This window comes from Carlito syrichta, unplaced genomic scaffold (assembly GCF_000164805.1).
Source record: "Carlito syrichta isolate Samal-C Ts95f unplaced genomic scaffold, Tarsius_syrichta-2.0.1 Scaffold309726, whole genome shotgun sequence".
Taxonomy (NCBI): domain Eukaryota; kingdom Metazoa; phylum Chordata; class Mammalia; order Primates; family Tarsiidae; genus Carlito; species Carlito syrichta.
The window spans coordinates 1549075-1565058 of record NW_007253822.1 but is presented as its reverse complement, the minus strand read 5'-3'; positions in this window follow the sequence as shown (position 1 = coordinate 1565058).

Genomic DNA, 15984 nt, shown 5'->3' with positions numbered 1-15984 from the left:
ATTTTGTTTTTGGTTTTTTCTAGAGAAGGATCTTGCTATGTTGCCCAGGTTGGTCTTGAACTCCAGGCATCAAGAGATCCTCCCACCTTGGCATCCCAAAGTACCAGATTATAGGCGTGAGCCACCACACCAGCCGGTATAGCTGCTTCCACAGAAACGGGAGGCTCAGAAACGTCCATCCAACCCCAAAATGGAGATCAGGTGAGGTTTCCAGAAGGAAGTGATACCTAAACTGAAATATACAACACTAGTAGAACTTGGCCGGTCAAAGGAGATACTGAGGGATGGGGGTATAATGAGAAAAGTAGGAGTAGAACATTTAATCAGTGAAAACAGCCTGAGAAGAATTAAGAATAATGGACTCTTGAGTGGATGGGAGGGGATGAGGAGAGAGGCTAAGGAGGTTTGTAGACAGAGGCTTTAAGATTTGTGGTTGATCCTCAACTGGAAGCTTGAGTGGTTTTAGCAGTGGAGTGCTGTGATCAGATTTGTATTTTAGATACATGTGGCCACATGTGAAGGATGGCTTGGAAGGGGCAAGACATAACCAGTGCTTTAAAAAAGCAGAAAGGAAACACTCAGAGAGAGTAGAACCTTGTGGATGGAGGTGGAGAGAATGTCAAGAAAGAGAGAATGGCCAACCATTTGAAACTTTCCAGAGGGGTTAAAAAAGAGAAAGCCTAAAGGGAGGACATCAGTGATCCCAAGAAAGTGCTTGTAACAGAGTGATAAGGGTCAGCCTAGGCTGCAAGGACAGTCATCACTGGGGATACACACAAAAATTTATTTCAAGAAAATTTGAAAGAAAAGAAGAAATTGAGTAAGAAGTATAACTGGAAGCAAATAAAGAAGACAGCATAAAGGGAGAACTCATGAGGGGAGAGAAGGGGAAAGCTGGTGGAACAGGACTCCGAGAAGGTTCCTAGGGACAGGATCCATGCACAGTGTAGGGTCAACCTTGGCAGAAAGGAAGGGCTACTCCCCTGAGACGCACAAGAAAATATCTTATAGTAGCAACAAAAATCAGTCTGTTGTGGACAAAGAAGAACCCAGGGAAAATACTCTAGGCCTTTTTTGGTGTCAGGGTCTCACTCTATTACCTAGGCTGGAGTTCAGTAGCACGATCATGGCTCATAGAAACCTCAATCTCCTGGGCTCAGGCGATCCTTCCACCTCATCCTCCCGAGTAGCTGGGACTTCAGGCATGCACTAAAATGCCCAGATTTTTTTCACTTTTTGGGGAGATGGGGTTTTGCAATGTTGCCCAGGGTGGTCTGAAACTCCTGGGCTCAAGCAATCTTCCTGCCTCGGCCTCCCGAAGTACTGGGATTACAGGCATGGGTCACCACACCTGGCTACCTTAGGTCTTCCAAAGTAAGATCTTCCAAAGAATATGATTTCCTGAGAGTGGGAAGTGGTAGCATTGGGGCTGAAAACCTGGAAACAGGGGTGGGGTCTGGCTCAGACACTACGGAGAAGGCAATGGGACAATAAAAAGAAATGAATAAAAGATATGAAGGCAGCCTCAAGGTCTCAGATCAGAGTCTGAGAGCATAAATACGTGGACTCTAACAACACTTTTTGGGGATTTTTCCCTCCAAGTAATGCTTGCCAGTCCAGATCCAGAAAAGACCAAACAGAAAGTGTGAGTTACCCAGAGGTGTGAATTGGCTGGGTGGAACTTACAGAAAGTCCATGAGGAGGGGATTTTAGAGTGCTGGGGGGAGGGTGTAGGGGAGCAGTAAAAGAATGACCCAGGCCAAGGAGCCAGCCCTATGAAGTTAGAAGGATGGCATGGCCGTAAGGAGTGTCATGGAAACCCAACCTCAGTTTTCAGAGTCATGAAGCTAGTTTTGTTTCATTTCAAAACATGCACTAAAATGAATTAATTTCCAAAGTTTATTGGGCTGTCATTTTGTAATACGAGAAAACAAAAGAAACTTGCTCCTTGTAGTGATTAAATACAGGGAAGGTAACTTCCAGGGGTTGGTTAATAGAAACGGAATTCCCCATCTGATAACTATTTCACAAAAGTCACATTTCAAATGCAGCTTGTGGAACTGAATGAGAGTTGGGGCCAAGCCATCCATCAGCCTGTGGCTTCCTTCCAAAGGAGAGCCCTTCAGGCCTAATGTGAGGCCCTTAGGCCAGAGGCACACACAGCTGACCCCCTTCCCTGACAGTCACTCTTCCCAGTTTGAGATTCTTAGTCATACCAGTGCTTCCTGACATTTTCAACTACCTGAAATTTTGGCAGCACTTTTGAGAGGCAAACACTTAAAAAAAAAAAAAAAAAAAAAGCAAGTTTCAGAAGACTTCCTATAATTATCCTGTTATTCATTTATTTGCTCATTGGTACCACTTCGCTGCTTGAGTGAACATGGTAAGAGCCCTGAGAATGTTCTCATGTGCCCTCCTGGAGTATAAACTTCTGGGTTCCAGTAAACCCGTGCCTTTCTGTGGCCCCGGTTTCACTTCCCATTCCTGCCTCTACCTGTCCCTCACTGCAAGTAGACTCCAGTCCCACACCACCCACCCAACCAGCCCTGCTCAGTCAAGTATCCAGCCTCTGACTGACCTCACCTCAGCTGTGTAAAAAACAGACTGGTCGCACTGATTCAAATGTGTCTGGATACATTTGTCTCCTCACATACACGGAATATGAGTCGAATGGGACCTGATTTCCATCTCTGGAACTGCCTTATAGAAAGGCTCAAAAATCTTAGATCTCATTACTTTCACAAAGCCACAGAGCTTTCCTCTGAAGTTGGTGAATGTCTGTATCTGGAAGTCATTTTTAAAAATGGAAAGCCAAACATTTTTCACTGGTTTTAAATACACACACTGGAGAGTAATAGAGGTAACTAGAATAGTACAACAGATACTACACTAAAATGCTTTTTATACATTATCTCGTTTGCTCCTCATGACAACACTGACCTACAACAACAGCTGATATCTAAAAAGGCACCGTTATTATTCTGTTTTTTCAGATGGGGTGACTGAAACTTAGGGAACAGTAAAATGAGTCCCTCAAATCACACAGCTACTAACGCAGCCACAATTTGCACCCAGCCAGGCTAAACCTATAAGCAGCATTCCTCCACCACTCCAAAATGCCTCTTTTTAGTGACATTTTCGTTTATATTCAAGATCACTTGCACCCAGGACTTTGAGGGTGCAGTGAGCTATGATTGCGCCACTGCATTCTAGCCTGGGCAACAAAGCGAGAACCTGTCTCCAAAAATTAAAAAAAAAAAATTATGATTCATCATAAATGATTCAAATTTTTGAGAACCTAAGACTGCGAGCTTACCTGACCCAGGTTCTCCTTTCCACCTGGCCACACTCATCTCTATTTGATAAAGTGCCTTCTTTTTTATAGGGCTCTTTACAAAGTGTGATCAGGCGTTTTATTCATTGTCTCCTGCCTCGGTAGGCCTTCTACCTTTAATTCTCTCACAAGATCTTGAGCACAATACAGTTTCTTCTTTCCTCTCTACTGTGTTTTACTCACATGTTCCACCAGGGGGCACGATCTGACCATAAAGTTTTCCGTACTCTTGCCAGTCAGCTAAAATACAATCAGCGTCACCCTAATGCTTTCATTCTGTTATAAGAAATGGTTTATTCAAGCTGCACTCCTCATTGTTATTTCACAGAGGGGAAACAACAGTAAAAAAGGAAACCATATAATTTTTGTGGACTGTTTCACCATAATTCATTCCCTGGATCTCTATGTTGGGTTGTATGGAATCCATTAAGCAGGATATTGAAGCTTATGAATGGAAACCTAGTAATTCCTCTTTAATAAACATGAGTTACTTCTATTTCTTAAACTTTATTAGGCACTTACTCAAAACATTACTCAACAATGCTTGTTAATAATATGAATGATGATTTTGATTCTGTTTGCATTATTACTATGTCTAAAGGCCCCAAATACAAAGTCTGGATTATTCATAAAGGCTGAGAAAATGGCTGGCATTTTGAATGTAAATCTTGGTGCCTGAGCTTAATTCCATCTTGACACTTCTCACCAACCCTTGTAAGGAAAGAGTGGCTGCTACCACAGTGACCTTTTTGTATAGCTGAGGAAACTAAGACATGCCCAGGCCCTACCAAGTCACCTGTAAGGAACAGTGTTGGTCTCATCAGGTCCCTGTGGGCCCTACTTGTCACCAAGCGGAGCTACCCCAAGAGGCAGATGAAGCATAAAGAAATGTAAAGACGCTTCTCACATTAAAGTCAAACTTACCTTGTCTTCCTTACTTTCCATACTTCTAAACGCTGGGATTCCTTCTGGCTTGGGCCCAGGCTCTCTTTTCTTCTCCGTCACACTCTTTCCCTAAGCGACCATCACATTCACTTCCAGGACTTGAGCTATCTCCCCAGATCTCTCCTCTGATACACATCTTCCAACTCATATCTAAATGCCTTCCTGAAAATTTCACGTGGAGGACTCCTTGTCATAGTAAACTAAGTCCAAAATATAACAATTGAATTCCTACCACAGCCATGAAAAAAATCACCATCCTTCCAGCATCCCTCTTTTCTCAGTTTTAGGAAATGGGAAACTCATCCTAACATCCACCCAGTTACTAAAAACCAGACACCTGAGTGTCAACCTTTAAAGTTCCTCCGTCTCTGGCCTTGGCCACAGCAGGATCCTCTCCCTGGAGCACCATTTCCATTCTTGTTTCTCCCCGCAACAATCCAGTGCCCACACAGAAGCCAGATCAGTCCTTCAGTCTTCTTCTTCTTTTCTTTTTTTGAGAAACTATGTCACTCAGTCTGGAGTGCAGTGGCATGATCATGGCTTACTGCAGCCTCGAACTCCTGAGCTCAAGCAATCTTCCCACCTCAGCCTCCCGAGCAGCTGGGATTAGGCAGATGCCACCATGCCTAGCTAATTTTTTGATTTTTTTTTTTTTTTTTTGTAGAGATGAAGTCTTTTACTATGTTGTCTAGGCTGATCTCAAATTCCTGGACTCAAGCAATCCTCCTGACTTAGTCTCCCAAAGACCTGGGATTGTAGGTGTGAGCCACCATGCCCAGTCAAGATCATTTCTTAAAATAGAGATTTGACTATTATTTCTCCCACTTAAAACCCTTGATGGCTTCTCTTTGCACATGAAATAAAACCCCAACTCCTAATCATGGCCCCAAGGCCCCATCACTTCTGATCTCTGCCACCTGTTTAACTTTACCCCGTTGCTCACTCTGCTCAGCTGCCTTTTGGGGGACCCAGACCAGGGCAAGTTCTCTCACACCTCAGGGCCTCTGTGCTGGCTGTTGTCTTTGGCCTTCCCTGACTATTGTAGATAGGTCAGGCTTTCCCTGACTACCGTGAAAAGGTCAGGATTTTCTAGCATCCTGATTATTTCCTTCCTGGCACTTTACACAGCCTATACTTATTTTATTAACTTATTTGCTTACTTATTTATCATCTCTCTCCTCAACTGTGTAATCCCAAAAGCTAGTTCAGTCAATGAAACCCACTGTTCTAGCAGAGATGTATAAAAACATAACTAATTAAATGGTTCCATTTTGTTTACAAATCCCCGTTCTGCCAAGGTGAAATATTTAATCTAAATCAAGGTGGTTCCCATCCTACTGCCCTGGGTACCCAATTTGGGTTATATCCAATTTATAGGGGAATTACACTGGCACCCCATTAAGACCTTCATGTTCGCTGTCCCCACCGGCACCTGCCAGGGCACCTGCTGTCCTTCTAGGTCTCTGTCAGTTATTCACAAAGGCTACCAGAAGGATTTCCTCTTCCCAATTATAAGGCCTCTTCCATCCAGGGGTTTCACCCCTGTTTTCATCAGGTACAAGACACACCATTCTGCAGCCCTAGAGTCTGGACAGATTGTGCTGTTGGATGAAACCAGGTCTGAATCAGTCCGATTCTGCAGTCATTTTCACCTGGGGACAAGTCCCCCTTTTCAGGACCCATCAATGTCTGCACTCTTCTTACTCCTCCTCCAGCCTTCCTATCCTTTCTATTGAATTCCTAACCACAGTTGTGAAAAAAAATCACCATCCTTCCAGCTTCTTTCTGTTCCCAGTTTTAGGAAATGGGAAACTCATCCTAACATCCACCTGGTTACTAAAAACCAGACACCCAGGTGAAACCTTTAAAGTTCCTCTGTGAATCTCTTCCTGGAAGGAAGAAGGGAAGGGATAGATAAGAGATTCCTTACCCAAATAGAAGGCCTAATCTTTTGAAACTGAAAAGCAAAAAGAAACTTTTTTTTTCTGCTTTCTGTTTTCACATCATTTCCCTGAATCTATGAACCCCCAAATCCAACCTGTCTGAATTGAAGAAAAGAGCTTAAAAAGGAGGTAGGAATATATAAATAAATATATTAATATTTATATATTAAATAAGTTAATGGTTCAAAAAGATTTCTCCATTACACTAGTATTGTGCCTGGTACATTGTTGGTGTGTAATAGGTATTTGTAAATTAAAAAATTAATAATAAATGAATGAATAAATGAATAAATACATGTTTAATGTTGTCAGAAAGCTGCAGTTAGGTAAGTAGACAGGCCAGATCACAAATTAGGAGGGACAAGTCCTGTTCTTCACCCTCCTGCTGAGTGTTTGATCCTCTACAGTTCACTTAATTATTCTACTCCAAGCCTTCAAAATAGAGACACAATTATGGCTGATTCTTCATAGATGACAATAACCACTTTGCAGAATCCTTTGAACTCCTTAGAACAAACTATAATAATATGATGATTTATATTCTTTATAGAAATCAGTTTATTATACTGTCTTCTCTGTGAGCAGAATATTTTCCAGGATTCTTCCATTAAATTGTTTTATAATCTCTCTTACAAAACAGTGCAAACTGAAAAAGCCTTCAAGGTTTACTGAGAATTTAGAGTCTTTCAAAAGTAGTTCAAGATTAAAAAAAAAAAAGAAAAAAAGATATTCCCCATTATACCACTCTTTTTCACTGGCATGTAGAAAAAAAAGCCAAGAGACTTGAAAAGCAATAATATGAATTATGAAAATGTAAAACATAACTGTGCTCTGTGAGATTGCACCTATACCTGTATACATCAGTTTTCTTATCTATAAAATGGGATTAAGATAAATAACTACCTCATGGGATCATTTTGAGGGTTAATGAGAAAATGCTATAAATTCCTTACCCCTTGCCAGGTCCAATAAATATTGGCTTTTATGATTATTTTACTATTATTATTTCATGATAACAAAGGAACATATCTTCTCTTCTCTTTATGACTGCATAAAAAAACCATCCCAAACTAGTAGCTTAAAACAGCAAATGTCATATCATGGTTACAAATTCTGTGGGTCAGAAACACAGAAAGGGCACAGTAGGGAATGGCTGGTTTCTGCTCCAGGGTGTCTGAAGCATTAGGTGGGAAGGCTTGGAGGCTTAGAGTGACTCAACAGCTGGGGCTAGAGTCAACCAGTGCCCCACCATTCATGTCTGACAGTCAGTGGTGACCCCTCAGCTGAGGTCTCAGTGAAGCTGTGGGATAGATCACCTACATATGGTATCTCAACTTCCTCATGGCATCTTGACTGGGTTCTAAGAGCGAGCATTCCTAAAGAAGAAGGTGGCAGGTGGAAGTTGTATCCTTTTTATGACCTAACCTTGGAGATCACATAGCATCACTTCTACCACAGTCCCAGGCCCACCAAGATTTAAAGTTTGGTCACATAGACACTCCCACTCCATTGGAGGAGTGTCCACATCACCTCATTAGAAAAGCATGTGAGAAGGGACATCTTGTGGCCAACTGGGAAATATAATCTGTTAAAGCTATCAGATTGACAAATGTTGAGACACACACACATTATTCTTGCTGTTTGTCATTCTTGAATACAACTGTGTTTTGGTAAATTAGAAGTAATTTAATAGGCATGATTCATAGAGTTAATGAACTTTCTGTCTGTAGAACTCAACATCATCACCATCACCATCACTATCACCATCAAAACTAGCAAGTAAGAAGGAATAAAAGAACCCTTAGAGTCCACCAAATGACAGTGGCCACAGCACATGACTGCAAAAGTGCTGCTACACCTGGCACGCTGCTACAGATAGGGGCCCCAGTCACAACTGCCTAGGGTTTTGAATAGCCCAGAGTTAGTGTTCACAATCCCATAAATATGAAATGGGTTTATATTCTCTTCCCTGTCATTGCTCCCTGCTTTTTTGCTGAGAAGAAGAGGAAGTGGCCCTCTGTGTGGTCCCTGTATGTTCTCTAGAGCACGGCAGCTGCGGAAAACACATCTGGGGAGAAAGAAGACAGGTACCTGAGAAGAAGCTGAGCTTCTGGATGGAGTTGCTGTGGCATTGTCTCAGAGGAAAGTGGCAGGTGGAAGTTGTATCCTCTTTTATGACCTAACCTTGGAGGTCACATAGCATCACTTCTACCACTTCTACCAAGGCAGTTTCTCTTCCAGGTAAAAGAACCTGATTCCAAGACTTTTGGAACCCTAGGCCGGCAAAACAGAACAATAACAACAACTAAGGAAAATGAATATGAGACTACCAACTTTCAAAAGTTTACTAAGTTAGAACATTTTTACAAAAAATAAAAGCCACAACTTTAAAAACATCTATCCACTTTCTTCATCACTGCACAGAGGAAAGAATGTTTCACACAGTCTCCATCTTCACTCCCACCCCACCTCCGCCAGGAGAGAGGAGAGACTTTGGAAGATCATTATCTCAGGGTAAAAGCTATATAGCTCATATCTTTCTTTCTTTGATTTCAGCCAGTGAAAACAGGATCAGTTGCACGGGATGGGCAATAGGTATTTGGGAGTCACGGATTTGGGGACTCGAACTCCCCTGCTGGAAAGAGTTGTCTATACCCACTGTCCCATCCTCCTCACCTTCCCTTCATCCTTCACAGTAAGGGGCCTGGTCTCTTCCATCTCTTGCTCAGGTCACCAGTGACTTCCTGCTGACCAATCTAATGGTCACATCTCAGTCATCTCTCTGCCTCTCACTGGCATGGGATATTGTTAATCAACCCCATCCTTCTTTTTTCTTGAATATTACTACACGTCACCCTCAGAGAATTAGGTTCTGCTTTCTCTGGTCCTTCACACACAACTGAGTTAGTCAAGAAATTAGCTATAAAATACTGAAAACAGTAAGATAGACATGTACTTTGTATGGGAAAATGTTGGACGAATTCTTTTTTCTTTTCTCCTATGTAGTGAGATCTATCTATCTATCTATCTATCTATCTATCTATCTAGTGTTTTATATATATAAAACAGACAATTTAGGAAAATGAATATATTTATTCTGTTTAGAATAGTCAGAAGAGGGTAAATCATGTTTTATCATAACTTTATCAATTATTTACAATGAGAAAAATATACTAAAAAATGGTTTTATCCAGACCTCAGAATTTTTTCTCCTTACAGTTTACGGAATGGGATTTAACTCCAGAATTCCAAAGAAAAGAAAAGAAAAGAAAATCAAGTTCTAAAGGCACTAAAAACTTTATTACAGATAGTAATTTTTGTCCTTATTGCTCCAAAGATGTAACTGCAACTCTTATGTCTCCACTCTATTTCTTAAATATTGTCTAAAAGGTATCTTGTAGCTGATTTTTCTTTCCTTTTATCTAACCATACATTTTATTTTATTCACATTCATATTTCCTTTATTGTAAACAATGACACTATTAACATCTTTCAGCAAATGCAGAGTGTAAATAATTGACTCTATTTTGATACAATGTCCAAAAGTGTATTTCTAACAATCCATATTCCTGGTTTTATAGTTTTGGATTTATTGTACAAAATTATTTCTCAGAAGAATATAAAAATTATACTGGTACCAGAATCGTGACTGTATTAATTTCACTATAATCTGTAAAGCATTATAATTACCATACATTTTAGAGTTTAGCACTATCAATAGAAATAAGATTGACTTTTCCTCTTTTTATTTTTATTTTTTTATCAATATTTTTTATTATGATGTTGTGGGGTACAGTTAAGGGTTAGGTATACAATTACGTTTCATTCAGGCACCCTGTTGATAAGAGGTGTTTCCCTGTCCCCAGACAGATATTTGCTACTGTTAATCCCATCTCCCTCCCCCCTCATAGTTTCCCAGTACCGTCAGTCATTTTCTTATAGTACTACATTGGATGTTCAAGGTCCATTATATGAGTGAGAACATGTGATACTTGGATCTTTGTTTATGTGAGAGGTCACTCAGTATTATAGACTCTAGTTCCATCCAGGTTGCTGCAAAATTCATGATTTTGTTCTTTTTTATGGCTGCATAGTATTCCATCATGTATATGTACCACATTTTTTTAATCCAGTCCCCTTTTGATGGGCAGCATGGTTGTTTCCAGCTTCTTGCTATTGTGAACAATGCTGTGATAAACATATGTGTGCAGGTATCTTTTTTATAGAATGATTTGAGTTCTTCAGGATATATTCCCAGTAGGGGGATTGCGGGGTCATATGGGAGGTTGATATTTAGAGCTTTTAGGAATCGCCACACTGCTTTCCACAGAGGTTGCACTAGTTTACACTCCCACCAATAGTGTAGAAGTGTTCCCTTTTCGCCACACCCTCTCCAGTAGCTGTTATTTTTTGAGTTGTTGATAATTGCCATTCTGACTGGAGTTAGGTGGTATCTCAGTGTGGTTTTGATTTGCATCTCCCTGATGATTAGTGAGGTTGAACATTTCTTCATGTGTCTGTTGGCTGCTCGGATGTCTTCCTTTGAATCAGAGACCTAAATGTAAAACCTCAAACCATAAGAACCTTAGAAAATGAAGGAAATACCCTCATGGAAATCGGAACTGGCATCCAATTCCTGAACAAAACCCCAAACCCACAGGTCATAAGAGAGAAGATAGACAAGTGGGACCTTATTAAACTGACAAGCTTCTGCAAAGCCAAAGAAGCCATCAAGAGAGCAGGGAGACAGCCTACAGACTGGGAAAAAGTATTTACCAACACCAGGTCTGACAAAGGCCTAACATCCTGGATCTACAAGGAACTCAAAGGTGCTGAAAAGAAAAAAATAAACAACCCCATTATAAAATGGGCAAAAGATATGAACAGACACTTCACAAAGGACTTTTCCTCTTTTTGAAACCTTAGCATTTTGACAGTTATCATTAAATTATCAGAGCCCCAAACACAAACTTATTCTTACTACAAACCTAAGAGTTTATTAGTTTAATTTTTTGAAACTTTTCTATGATATAAATAACCTCTTTATACAGGCTTCCTTAATCTTTGCACAGAGTTAGTGCTCAGTATGTATTTGGATTGAATTCTTCAAGGAAATGATGCAACATCTAAATTCTTGATTTTATATGAGTACCTTGATTTGTATCTTTCATTTGGCACTTTTCAATCTGCTTTGTATTAAATTCATTGCTGTATGTTTCATATCCCTAATGATCTCATTAGTTTCTTAAGATAAGAATTTGTCTTATAGCTTTGTCTACTTCATAGCATCTAACACAATGCCTTTCATGTTGTGAATGTTTTATAGATATTTAAGTTGAGAAAAAAAGCCTAATAAAGGGTATCTTATGAAAACTTAGAGCAAACTTCAGACTGGTGAAATGTTAGAAAAATATTTTTAAAAATCAGGTCATGAAAGACTACCACTACTTGTACTCATTATTAATCATTAAACTGGAGATTCAAATCAACGCAATGAGACAAAAAGAGAGAGGAAAGAAGGAAAGAGAAAGACAAGAAAAAAGAGAAGGAAAGGAAAAAAGAAGAGATATAAAGATTGGAAAGATGGAAAAAGTGTAATTGTATGTAGAAAATATAGTTATCAACATACAAAATTCAAAGTAATCTATAAGTGATATATTATAATTTGTAAGAGAACTCAGCAAGCTTGTTAGATTTAAAATCAATTTATATGTCAGTTACATTCCAAAACACTAACTACAGAAAAATTTAGAAATATATTTCTTAAAATTAATTTCTATGAGACAGTTTTTATAATGGTAGATAGATAAATAGTAGATAGATAAAAGGTATTAAGAATAAATCTAACACAAATGTGTAAGATTTTAATGGATAAGATTTTACACTTTGCTTGTAAATCTTCAAAACTTGAGAGATATACCATGCTTATGAATAAGAAGACTCAATATCACAATATTGTCAATTGCATGAATTCCAATTAAAATTTTAACTAGAGTTTTCATGGGTGTTGACAAAATGAGAATTGATCAGATTATTGCTTCCAGCCAAACTGGAATAACAAAGACCAGATTTATCCTATACCTGAAACAACTGAAAAATGGACAGCATATATGAAACACTGGACATCAGGCAATGAAGACAGTCATTCCTGAAATGTGGAAAACAAATGAGTCAAGTTCTCTGCTTGCCCCAGTTTTCACCACATCCGGTTACAGAGAAGTAAACCCGGCTGGGAGTCAGGCTGAAGATGGATCTGAGAGTTCAGAAAGACCAAAGTAGTTAGAAAATGCAGGAGAGAGTACCAGAAAGGAGAGAGTTTCACAGAGATGATTCCCTCAGAGATCTGCAAAGAATCCTTTGAGTTTTCAGATAAGCACTGGTAAGTACATGGGTATGAGAAAACTGTCCAAGGTCAAAACAAACAAACAAAATATTTGGAAGGATTAAAGGTAACAGTATCTGGTGCTCACACAGGGCCAGACATCATGACTGTTTCCATCAGCAAAACTAGAAAACCACATGATTCATGGGCCACTGGATAGAGGACATGGAAGAATCTTATCTCGGTGGTAGGAAATAATTAGCTGTAGATTGAACACTGCTCTGCTCCCATCTAATAAAATTTAAAAGCAAGAACTGAAAAGATCAAATTGTTTCCTTGTAACTAAACTGCCTCCCAAAACAAAACTTAAAAATACTTATAGAAAAATAAAAATATCCAGCCCCAAATGACAAAAGTCAAAATGTCTAACATATTATAAAAAGTTACCAGGCATACAAAGACATAGGAAAACACTGACTCTTTCATTTTGTTTCATTGGTTCACTTGTATGTTGTTCTGTTAATACCACACTAACTGCCAGATTTATTTTAAAGCTATGATTATTAAGACAGAATGGTATGGACAGAACAAAAGACAAGCAAACCAGTGAAAAAGAATGAAAAAGTCATCAAAAGCCTACAAATATCTGGAAACAATCTATTTCATAGCTGGCATTGCAGTGGGGCAATATAAGGACCATTTAATAAATGGTCCCAGGATAAATGATTAGTCAAATGAGAAAAAGTAAAATAGGAACTTTTTCTTCACATAAACAAAATTTATATACGAGCAGATTGAACATTAAAATATAAAAATCAAAACTTTAAAAACAGAGAAAATCATTCTGAATTTGGGGTGGGAAAATACTTGTTAAGACAAAAAAAACTATAAATAAATTTGGTAAATTCAGCTACACAACAATTTAAAACTTCTGTTAATCAAAAGATACCACAGTGTAAGTGAAAAGGCATACTCCAGCTAAGGGAAAGATATCTTCAACACACATAATTGACAAAGGATTCATATCCAGGATATAAAAAGAATAAAAAAGAAAAAAGAAAACAATACAATTTTGGGAAAATGGACAATATAAAGATAGACAATTTACAAAAAAGGAAATATGGATAGCCAATAAACACACTAAGCATGTTCACCTACACTGATAACTGGAAAAATGCAAAAAGACAGTCATAATGAGAAGTCTTCAAACTCATTAAAGGCAAAAATCTAAAAAGTATTCAAAAGCAAATGTTGAGGAAACAGAGCACAAAGATGTCATTGATGGTTGGTAGAGTGTAATGGTACAATCACCTTTGAGAAAACTTTGGTAATATCTCATAACGTTGAAAAGGTATAAACACATGACCTAGTGTTTCCACTCCCGATTATGTGTCCTGAGGAAATATATATACCAGGAGACTCACAAGAACGTTCATAGCATCATTCCTATAAACGCTTCCTCTCAACCACTCCCAAAATTCAGTGTGAATGGATCTCACAAATGCAGTTAAAAGCAAGCTTATATAGAGTTCAAACCTTTGCAGAGACTATAGTTGTTTATAGCCATTCTCTACTTCCCGTTTTGTAAAAGAACACTTATACTACTCGGTAAATTGCTTCCCAGAATAAAAGAGACCTTGCAGCTTGATGTGGTTGTGACTGAGTTCTAGCCAATGAACTATAAGTGGGAGAGATGACTATGACTTTCAAGAACTTCAGAAAAGGGTTTTGCTCAGCTACTAATGGTCATTTTTCTTTTCTTTTCTTTTCTTTTTTTTTGAGTTGGGGTCTCAGTCTGTCTCCCAGGCTGGAGTGCAGCAGCATGATCATGGCTCACTATACCTCAACCTCCTGGGCTCAGGTGATCCTTCTGTCTCAGCCACCCAACTAGCTGGGAATGCAGGTGCATGTCACCATGCCCAGCTACTTTTTAAAAGTTATTTTGAGAATTGACATCTCCTTGTGTTGCCTAGGCTATGGCTTTTTTTTTTTTTTTTCCCTTCTACCTTTATCCCTTCTTCCACCAGTAATGTGGATATAATAGTTGAAATCCTAGTCACTAACTTTGGACTAGAAGATGAAAATGGAAATCATGAGTTAGAATGATGCAGAAAATAGGTACCCAGATCCCCAAGTACCACCATAAAAGCTCTGGATGGCCTACCTCCAGATTTCTTTAATGTCATAGAGAAATAAACTTGTGTTTTTTTAAGACTGCTGTCATTTTGTCATTTTCTGTTACATCTACCTGTTTCTATGTATGACTGATACAGATGTGTCTAAGATACAGACATAAATAATGTCTAAAAACATGGAAAGCAACTGGCACGTTGTAAAGGCATGGGAAAGTGCACAATGGCAAACCATGAATTTAGAGTAATAATTACTTGTGGCCTGGGATACAGGCAGAGGAGATGGGAAATGTATGGACAACCATATCCCATTTGTTTTGTTTTATTCTTTATGCCTTTTTGAATGCCTTAAACACTAGCATAATGCTGTTTAAGATGTTTAAATAGAAAAAGTTTTTGGAGTTCTCAGAGTAGAAAGCATATGGAATTACCATTGCAGACTCTTGCACTCCCTCAACTCTGCTCAAGTCTCCTCACTCTCCAGTGATCTGAGTTGGATAAAAAGAAATAAACCTGATGATTCTTTTGAGTCTTTGTCTTGAAAGCCAAAGCAGGCCTGTAATCCCAACACTTTGGGAGGTCAAGACAGGAAGAACACTTGAGCTCAGCAGATCGAGATGAACCTAAGGTAACATAGCGAGGCTTTGTCTCTAAAAAAAAACAAACAAAAAAACCTAAAATTATCCAGGTGTGGTGGCCCATGCCTGTAGTTCCAGTTACTCAGGAGGCTGAGGCAGAAGGATCGCCTGAGTCTATGAGGTTGAGGCTGCAGTGAGCCGTGATTGTGCCATGGCACACCAACTTGGGCAACAGAGTGAGATTCCAACTCCAAAAAGATAACATAAAACAAAACAAAAAGAAAGCTAAAACAGCCACTCCATCTACTTCTTCTTCTGTACCCTACTCTTATCCCTCAGAGATATTCAGAAGCTCAGAGATGCCTTCCCTCAGCCAGAAGTCTTTCCAGTTTTACAAAATTTTAATTCTTCCTTTCCAAGTGTCACCTGTGTTTCTAGAGAGGAAGAAGCAGCAGGAGAGGACAGAAGCCCTGTCCTCTGCACCTTGGATGGAGTTTGATTCTATTTCACGTTAGGCTTTCCTTTGCTAGGATGGCATCATTCCAAAGGCAGGAGCTTTGCTGCATGACTAGCTGTTGCTTGGTGCTTGGCCCATCAGGCTGCCACCTCCCTACCATGCTAAGGGGATGTCAAATCTGTGGGGTGCATAGGAACATGTCAAGAACAGAACAGCTTCTACAATGACAGTGAACAATTTCTCCCTAGACTGTTTCACAAATGGGTTGATGGG